The following is a 9,149-nucleotide window of genomic DNA, read 5'->3' as shown; positions in this document are numbered from 1 at the left end:
CCTTCAGCTTTTTGCCCCAATTCAAGCTCAATACTCAAAGAAAAAATTCTATATGTAAAAGCACTCATTTGAAAGATCTTCAAATCTCATAGAGACTTTTGTTGACAAAATAAGAAGTTATCACAACATAAAAATATAGGCATGCCTTAATTGATTGCACTTTGCTTTATTGCATTTCATAGATACTGTATTTTTTACAAGTCAAAGGTTTGTTGCAACACTGCATCGAGCAAGTCTATTGGTGTCATTTTTCTAACAGCATGGGCTGACTTTGTGTCTCTGTGTCACTTTTTCTTGCAATATTTCAAACCTTTTTATTATTATTATACCAATTTTTGGTGATCTGTGATCATTGATCTTTGATGTTCCTATTGTAATCATTTTGAGGTGCCATGAGCCACACCCATATCAGACAGAGAACTGCTAAACATTGTGTGTGTTCTGACTGCTCCACCAACTGGCCACTCCCAGCCCCCCAGCCCCATCTCTGTCCCTCTCCTCAGGCCTCCCTATTCCCTGAGACACAACAATATTGAAATTAGGCCAGTTAATAACTCTACAATGGCTTCTAAGTGTTCAAGTGAAAGGAAGAGTTGCACATCCCTCGCTTTACATCAAAAGCTAGAAATGATTAAGTTTACTGAGGAACACATGTCAAAAGCCAAGATAGGCCAAAAGCTAGGCCTCTCACACCAAGTGGTTAGCCAAGTTATGAATGTAAAGGAAAAGTTCCTGAAGGAAATTAAAAGTGCTGTTCCAAGGAACACATGGAAGCAAAACAGCCTTTCTGCTGATATGGGTGGAAAACGTTTAGTGGTCTGGATAGAAGATCAAAGGAGCCACAACATTCCCTTAAGGCAAAGCCTACTCCAGAGCAAGGCCCTAACTCTTCAATTCTGTGAAGGCTGTGAGAGGTGAGGAAGCTGCAGAAGAAAAGTTGGCAGCTAGCCGAGGTTGATTTATGAGGTTTAAGGAAAGAAGCCACCTCCATAACATAAAACTGCCAGGTGAAGCAGCAAGTGCTGATGTAGAAGCTGTAGCAAGTTATCCTGAAGATCTAGCTAAGATCATTGATGAAGGTGGCTATACTAAACAAAAGATTTTCTATGTAGATGAAACAGCCTTCTATTGGAAGAAGATGCCATCTAGGACTTTTATAGCTAGAAAGGAGAAGTCCATGCCTAGCTTCAAGCTTCAAAGTACAGGCTGATTCTCTCATTAGAGGCTAACGCAGCTGGTGACTTTAAGTTGAAGCCAATGCTCGTTTACCATTTTGAAAATCCTAGGGTCCTTGAGAATTTTGCTAAATATACTTTGCCTCTGCTCTATCAATGGAAGAACAAAGCCTGGATGACAGCACACCTGTTTACAGCAAGGTTTACTGAATATTTAAAGCCCACTGTTGAGACCTACTGCTCAGAAAAAAAGGAGTTTCTTCAGAATATTACTGCTCATTGACAATGCACCTAGCTACCGAAGAGCTCTGACGGAGATGCACAAGGAGATAAATGTTGTTTTCATGCCTGCTAAGACACCATCTGTTCTGCAGCTCATGGATCAAGGAGTCAAGTTGATTTTCAAGTCTTATGATTTAAGAAATACATTTCATAAGGCTATAACTACCATGGAGAGTGATTTCTCCAATGGATCTGGACAAAGTAAATTGAAAATCTTCTTGAAGGGATTCGCCACTTTAAATGCCTTTAAGAACATTCATATTCATGAGAGGAGGTCAAAATACCAACATGAATGGGAGTTTGGAAGCAGTTGATTCCAGCTTTCATGGATGACTTGGAGGGGGTCAAGACTTCAGTGAAGGACGTAATTGCAGATGTGGTGGAAATAGCAAGAGAACTAGAATTAGAAGTGGAGCTTAGATATGTGACTGAATTGCTGCAATCTCATAATCAAACTTGAATGAATGAGGAGTTACTTCTTGTGGATGAGCAAAAAAGTGGTTTATTGAGATGGAATCCACTCCTGGAGAAGATGCTGTGAACATTGTTGAAATGACAACAAAGGATTTAGAAGATTACATGAACTTAGTTGATAAAGCAGCAGCATGGTTTGAGAGGATTGATTCCAATTTTGAAAGAAGTTTTACCGTGGGTAAAATGCTATCAAATGGCATTACATGTAACAGAGAAATCTTTCTTGAAAGGAAGAGTCAATCAATGTGGCAAATTTCACCATTGTCTTACGAAATTGCCACAGCCACTCCAGCCTTCAGCAACTACCACCCTGATCAGTCAGCAGCCATCACAGCAAGGCAAGACCCTCCACCAGCTAAAAGATTATGATTTGTTGAAGGCTCATATGATTGTTAGCATTTCTTAGCAATAAAGGACTTTTTAATTAAGGTGTATACATTGTTTTCTTGAACACGATGCTATTGCACAGTTAATAGACTATACCATAGTGTAGATATGACTTTTATATGCACTAGGAAACCAAAAAATTTGTGTGACTCACTTTCTTATAATATTCACTTTACTGCTGTGGTCTGAAAGCAAATGTACAATATCTGTAAGGTATGCCTATAGTAAAGTATAAACAAAATGTATTATAAGAGAAGTGAAATTATTTTCCTAGCTCTGTCAAAAAAAAAACCCTCAATTCTTAAATGGATCATTTATGTTTGAAAGTAGTAAGCATTTCATACCATAATCTTCTTTGAGCTAAAATGGGATGAAACATTGTAAAGAGATTTGTGTACACTCCAATTTTCGAGTTATATTTAATTCCTCAGCATCTTAGGTGGGTGTGGCAAACAGAAAGACATATTGTTTTCTTTAGGATATGACTGTGTAAAATGGAATAGTTATGTATGTGTGTGTATATATTAACATGTATATATACTATTTTATATACATATGTACACACAGTCAGATATTTCTTCCATTAATGCATTTCATGTGACCTAGTAAAAATAAATCCCATAGGAATGGTGCAATAAATGATGCTACATCCACCTTTTGCAAACCACAAACTGTCACGATAATGTCACATTTCATTTCATCCCAATTTCAAGACTATAACCCTCCAATTCTCAAAGGTGATTTAAACTATCTATATTCAACCTTAAAAGGTTTCAACTTTAGTTAATGCCATCTTCACCGTTGCTTGAACATTACGTACCTGAAATATCAGGAACAAATTAACGCAGTGAAGCAGTCGGAGGTATTGTTATCAACAAAATAGACATTTTCTTGTGTGACTTCTGGAAAATGAGTTTTTGACTGTAGACACACCACATGTATTGTTTTAATGGACATCAAGAAATTACTAACCTAATACCTATAAGAAAGAAATAGCTAATACCTCTTTATAACAAATACTGAACTGGATTGTGCACATTACACATACAGATTTTCAAAACACCCATATTACATACCATTTAAACAGAGCTCCTGAGATTGAGTTTTGTAAGCACAGGAATTTTAGCCATTGTTTCTAATACTATTTCAAATGGAATCATTTGAAACCTTGATTAAAAATGTATACCGGTGTGTCAGGTCAGGTATTAGGGAATAGGAATGTGCTTTTTAAGACCCATTGTACAATTTTTGTTATTCCAGGAGCAGAAAGTAAGAAACAAAATAACACATAGCTTTTAAAAACATAAAGCTTGCAACAACACCCATCCTTAAATTTCTCCTACCCAAAGGTTAGATAAAGAAAGGAAATTATCAAATGGAAGAGCGCACGGAGGCGTACACCAGCATTGTAAAAATCAATTTAAGAAGTGCAAGTGCAGTTGTCTTTCCTGGGTTTTTAATTATGTGTTTGTTTGCCATGGTGGCCTAATTTAGTCAAGAAGATGAGCCAACATTAAAAGCTGGTAGAAGAGGTAAGTAATCCCCAGGGTGGGCTGCTCGTGCTCAAGAGTTTAAAAGCTACGTAGACAGAGGCAGAAGCCAAGGCGCATTTGAGAAGGGGGTCCGCATGACAAACAGCGAAAGGCGAGCAAATCAAATTTTTCACAATTAGTTGAACAACAACTGTGACAGGTTTAGCGCTTAGCATTTTCATTTGTGTGCTCAAATTTGGTTATCTGTCCTCTTTTATGCAAATGCGATGTGACAGGAGAAGCTGGGAGCACTGGAGCAGGCCAATCACTCACAACAGGGGCTGGGGCTGCGCGGCTGAAGGGCCGGGATTAAATGGACTGGATGCTGATGGATAAATGACACGAGCCGCGCTGAGAGCCTCACGAACTGATTTAAAACTTCTAAGGGAGGATGCCAAGAATATAATTATGCTTTATGCCCCAGCCTAAACTGTCAAAAATAAAAAGATAAAAGAAGAATATAAATTGTACCAAATGAATATTATCAGCATTCATAATTTAACTAAACCCAACATGTTTATCCTCCATTGGAAAATAGACAAGATTGGAAAGCTGTGTTCTACCACGGGCCTTAGGACTCAAGCAAAGTTTAAAAATTTACAAGCGAAGCACAATGGAAAGGAATTCAAGGCATGGCAGCCTTCTGCTTAATGGGGTTCCATGTCATGCAGGGCGGCGGTGCCCTTTGCAAAGCTAGCATAGACAGTTCATCTTGAAATGTGTCTCCACTTGTCTGTACTAAGGCGACCACAAAGAGGTATAGGTGCAGAATGGCATCTCCTTTGCACAAAGCCTCTCGGCGCACCAGCACCAGCACCTAGGAAACGCTGAGGGACCCTTTCCTTGAATTTGTAGGGTGTCTGTCCTCTGTCCCACCCAGCCCCCGGCACTAGCATTCTATAACTCTACCAAATCAAAAAAGTTGAAAAACACTAGAGCTTTCTATCTTGTTTGCTTCACCTAGGGCTTATGATTTTTTTTTTTTTTTTTTTTTTTTTTTTATCTCTTCAAGTTCTTTGTAGAATGTTTTACAACACAATTTCTTAGAGAGGAGTCTCCTGTCTGAAAACAGGGATCTGAACTATCATCCTTGGTTCTTTTCAACATGACTATAATTTCTCTATTCTCACGACACACACAAACACACACATGCACACAACTTTCTGAGAAGACATCAATGATTTTAGACAAAAAGACAGAAAAAGTCCACTTACACGTATTCTATATGTGGGAGAATGTAATCTTAACTTCTTTTTAGAAAAACAGAGGACACCAAATGGTACAATACAGTATGAAGACAGGCAGAAAGTAAAGATGGGAGCAAAGGCAACCCATGTTTGAGTGAGTGGTGTAATACTCATATTCAATTTAAAAAAATACATAAATGTTAAAATAAAATACAATTTTCACCAATAATTGATGCCATTAGCTAACAGGAATTTTTCCATTCTAGAAGAAACTTTGACATGATTTGTTACCTTAGTCCATCTCTTAAAATTTACCACAAGGTCAACCACTGTAGAGAATGTCATAAAACTCAGAAAATATGAATTGGCACACATATGTATTTAAAGAAAAATAAAAATCCTGATTTCTTGTGCAAGAGACTTGATCCTAATGTGCTACTATGTATGAAATAATCAAACCCACCTTTATTAGAGTAGAATAATATTATAAATAAAATGTTTGTTACTAAACAAATCCCTTCATAAACTTTTTATAGAAGTAAATATATGTATGCAGAAAACTGCACAAATCATAAGTGTGTATAGTGGAGAAATTTAATAAAGCAAACACACCTGTGTAACCACTATCCAGCTCAGGAAATTCAGGGTCAGCAGCCCTGCAGAAGCCCCTGACGTGGCCCTTCTCGTCAATGACCCTCCAGATGTAACCGCTCTCCTACGTTCATCAGTGCAGCTTGGTTTTGCCTATTTTTGAAATTCGTATAAATTGAATCATACAAAATCTGTTCTTTATAGTCTGTCTTCTTTTGTGTGCTTGTGTGTGGGGATGGTCTGACTTCTTTACTTAACAGTATGTTTGTGGCATTTAGCCATGTTGTTATGTAAACAGTAATTTATTGTTTTTTGTTGCCTGATATTCCATTATATGTACAGAATATTCTCTCATGGTGAGCACTTAGGTTATTTTCAGTTTGGGGATATTACAAATGCTGCTATGAACATTCTCGTACATTGACTTTGGTGCACATTACGGTTTCATTTCTATGTAGTATATACCTTGGAGTGGGATTGCTGGGTCTTTGGATGTATACATGTATCTTAATATGAACTTACAACTTTAGTAGATTCTCCCTAACAGTTTTCTAAAGGGGAACAATGCACTCTTTATATAGTAAACAGTCTCACCATGTCCTGTGAAATTTTCTTTTAGTTACCAAAGGAAAGAAAACCAGCAAGAGAAAAAATTGTCCAAAATTAAATACGTACACACAAAGCCAGAAATATGCACAACTCAAAGCCAGAAAATAATGTGCCTAAATCAAAATCTAAATATTGATTTCTCCCAGTCCTCCCCCAATTGTACATGCCTCACTATGGAAAGAAAGGAGTGGTCGTCGTGGCTGTCAATGCTGATGCAATGTGTTCAAGGAGTTCATTCATTGCATTGGAAAATGATGACTTTGTTGAATGGTTTCCCAAAAAGTGTGCTGTGAGACTAAAACCGGATGTATCTCCCCACATATTCTAATCTTAAGTGGCAGACACAGCACCCATTCTATATCGTTCAGAATATGAGCCATGATTTTATTCCTGTAACAAATCTGGTCTTATCTTTCTAGAATAACAAAAGGTTTGTTGCACTTTTAATCTATAAATGTGCTTTTCCAGTGGGATAAATGGACACGGTCCTCACTGTTCAGCCTCCTATCTATTCTCACCCAAGAGAGGGCCCAGGCTATTCTACAAGGCAATCGAGGCCCTAATCAGGCTCCTCTGCTGCCAAAATGGAAACACGCAGTTTAAGAAGCAAATCCAGCTGCTGAATTTATCGGCTGGGCATGACAACACATAGTCACAACTCAAAGCATCAGCAATGAAACCCTCCAAACAACAGTGAAGTGTGTGTAACAAAAATTTGTAGTCAAGTCCACCCTCACTTCTGCCCAACAGTTTTTTCCCCTTCCCTTCCCTTCCCCTTCCCCTTCCCTTTCCTTCCCCTTCCCCTCCCCCTCCCCTCCCCCTCCCCCTCCCTCCCTCCCTCCCTCCCTTTCTTTTCTTTCTTTCTTTCTTTCTTTCTTTCTTTCTTTCTTTCTTTCTTTTTTTGACATCTTAACAGTTTTATTATTCTGAGTTTAGGAAAGGCAAAAATCAAAAATAGTTGTTAGAGGAGAGAAATTCTGTCATAAGTATTTATTTTATTTTATTTTTTTTGAGACAGAGTCTCACTCTGTTGCCCAGGCTAGAGTGAGTGCCGTGGCATCAGCCTAGCTCACAGCAACCTCAAACTCCTGAGCTCAAGCGATCCTCCTGTCTCAGCCTCCCTAGTAGCTGGGACTACAGGCATGCACCACCATGCCCGGCTAATTTTTTTTTTATATATATTTTTAGCTGTCCATATAATTTCTTTCTATTTTTAGTAGAGATGGGGTCTCGCTCTTGCTCAGGCTGGTCTCGAACTCCTGAGCTCAAACGATCCGCCCACCTCGGCCTCCCAGAGTGCTAGGATTACAGGCGTGAGCCACCGCGCCCGGCCTTGTCATAAGTATTTAAACACAAGAAATAGTTACAGCTAACATTGTAAAATCACAGCAATAAACAACAATGGTTATTAGAAACAATTTTTTTCAAAAGTAAGAACTCTTTTCAAAACTGATTTAAGAATATGCCAAAAAGCACTGAGAATTAACAGATTACTTTGGTGACCAAAGGAAACCTCTACTTATCTGGGAAGAGAATAACAATTATTTTACAGAAAAAGACCTGAATTCTTATTTTATTTCTTTCAAACATTATTCACAATAATTTGTAGTAGAGGATTTATTAAAATAACTGTGCATATATGTATTTAGTTATACATGGAAATATAAATACAGATAGGCAATAACTAAAGTTTTTGGCTATAGTTTCGAAGTATAATTACCTTAATATGATAAACAAAATAATGTATGTATTAATTACAGTATTATATTCTTGGTAAGCTATAACTTTTTAACAAACAAGCATAAATCACATTCATTATCTGCTATATTGATAGTTGGAATTATTTTTACCTTATATAATCATTTATATTATCTTTTTTACTTGATTGTATATGAATCCATTTGTATGAAGTTCTAGAGTAGACAAAACTAATATATGGTGATAGAAATCAGAGAGCAGTGATTGCTACTGATCTAGTTTTCAATAGCTCATTCGGAGAAGGAGTTGAAATCTGGATTTCTTGCCTCCACGAAGGCCCCAAGTCTGAGAATTTTCCTACTTCTCCCCAGAAACCAACACAATGTACAAAGGAAGAGTTTTTTTTCTTTTGTTTTTGCATTTTTTTTCTTGCACCCATTAATAATGAAGTTTTCACTCACTAGCACACAATTAGCTTGTCCCTCCATGGGTTCCACACAAACAGACCCCTCTCGTTGGCTTCCCTCTTGCTGGTCACTCTCATCGTACTCTACTGTCATTCTCCAGCATGAGATGTGTTTCCATCTCCACGTCCCTGGAGCAGCTGGGTCCTCTTCTGGGAGGCCCTTGGTTTCCGGCCACCCCTTCCCAAATCTTCACTCCAATTCCCTGATCAGCACCTGCAGTGCCCCTTCTCCATTCTCTTGGGCCCTCCAGTCTTAGCACAGTTCTGTTCTCTCCCTTCCAAACTGTCCCCCGAGGTTGCCATCAGGGATGTGCAAGCTTCCACCCAAAATGCCTCATCCTGTCTTTCCCAGGCAGTCAAATCACATTTCCAGGCACACATCATCGGATCACCATTTCTCAAACAGACATCAGAATAATCATTAACAATGACACTTCAATTTTCTATATTTCACCTTAACCAAAACAGCCCCCCAAAACACTAATAATTTCTGGGAAGAAATTCTATTTTTCAATTGTGCCAAAATACTTAAACTATCCTCTCAAGGACAAATTTTTAATTCATTCCTGAACACTCAGCTCAGATATCACCTCCTTTGTGAAACCTGCAGCAAATTCCTTAAGACAAAGTTAGTCATTTCATTTTCTGGGCTTCATAAGATCATTATAGTATTTAACATGTTGTATTATAATTACCTGCTAGCAAGTGTAGCTTTCCCACAGGGCCATGAACTCCACAAGAGCAGGGA

At 38.1% G+C, this 9,149-nt stretch overlaps 1 pseudogene; it reads left to right on the top strand.

Moving 5' to 3' along the window:
* The first annotated feature begins 561 nt into the window (after positions 1-561).
* Positions 562-2,300, top strand: LOC138382629 (tigger transposable element-derived protein 1-like; annotated as a pseudogene).
* The last annotated feature ends 6,849 nt before the right edge of the window (positions 2,301-9,149 follow it).

The sequence above is a fragment of the Eulemur rufifrons genome, chromosome 4 (genome assembly GCF_041146395.1).
Source record: "Eulemur rufifrons isolate Redbay chromosome 4, OSU_ERuf_1, whole genome shotgun sequence".
NCBI lineage: Eukaryota > Metazoa > Chordata > Mammalia > Primates > Lemuridae > Eulemur > Eulemur rufifrons.
Note: the sequence above shows the minus strand (reverse complement) of the source record. Positions and strands in the feature narration are given on the sequence as shown.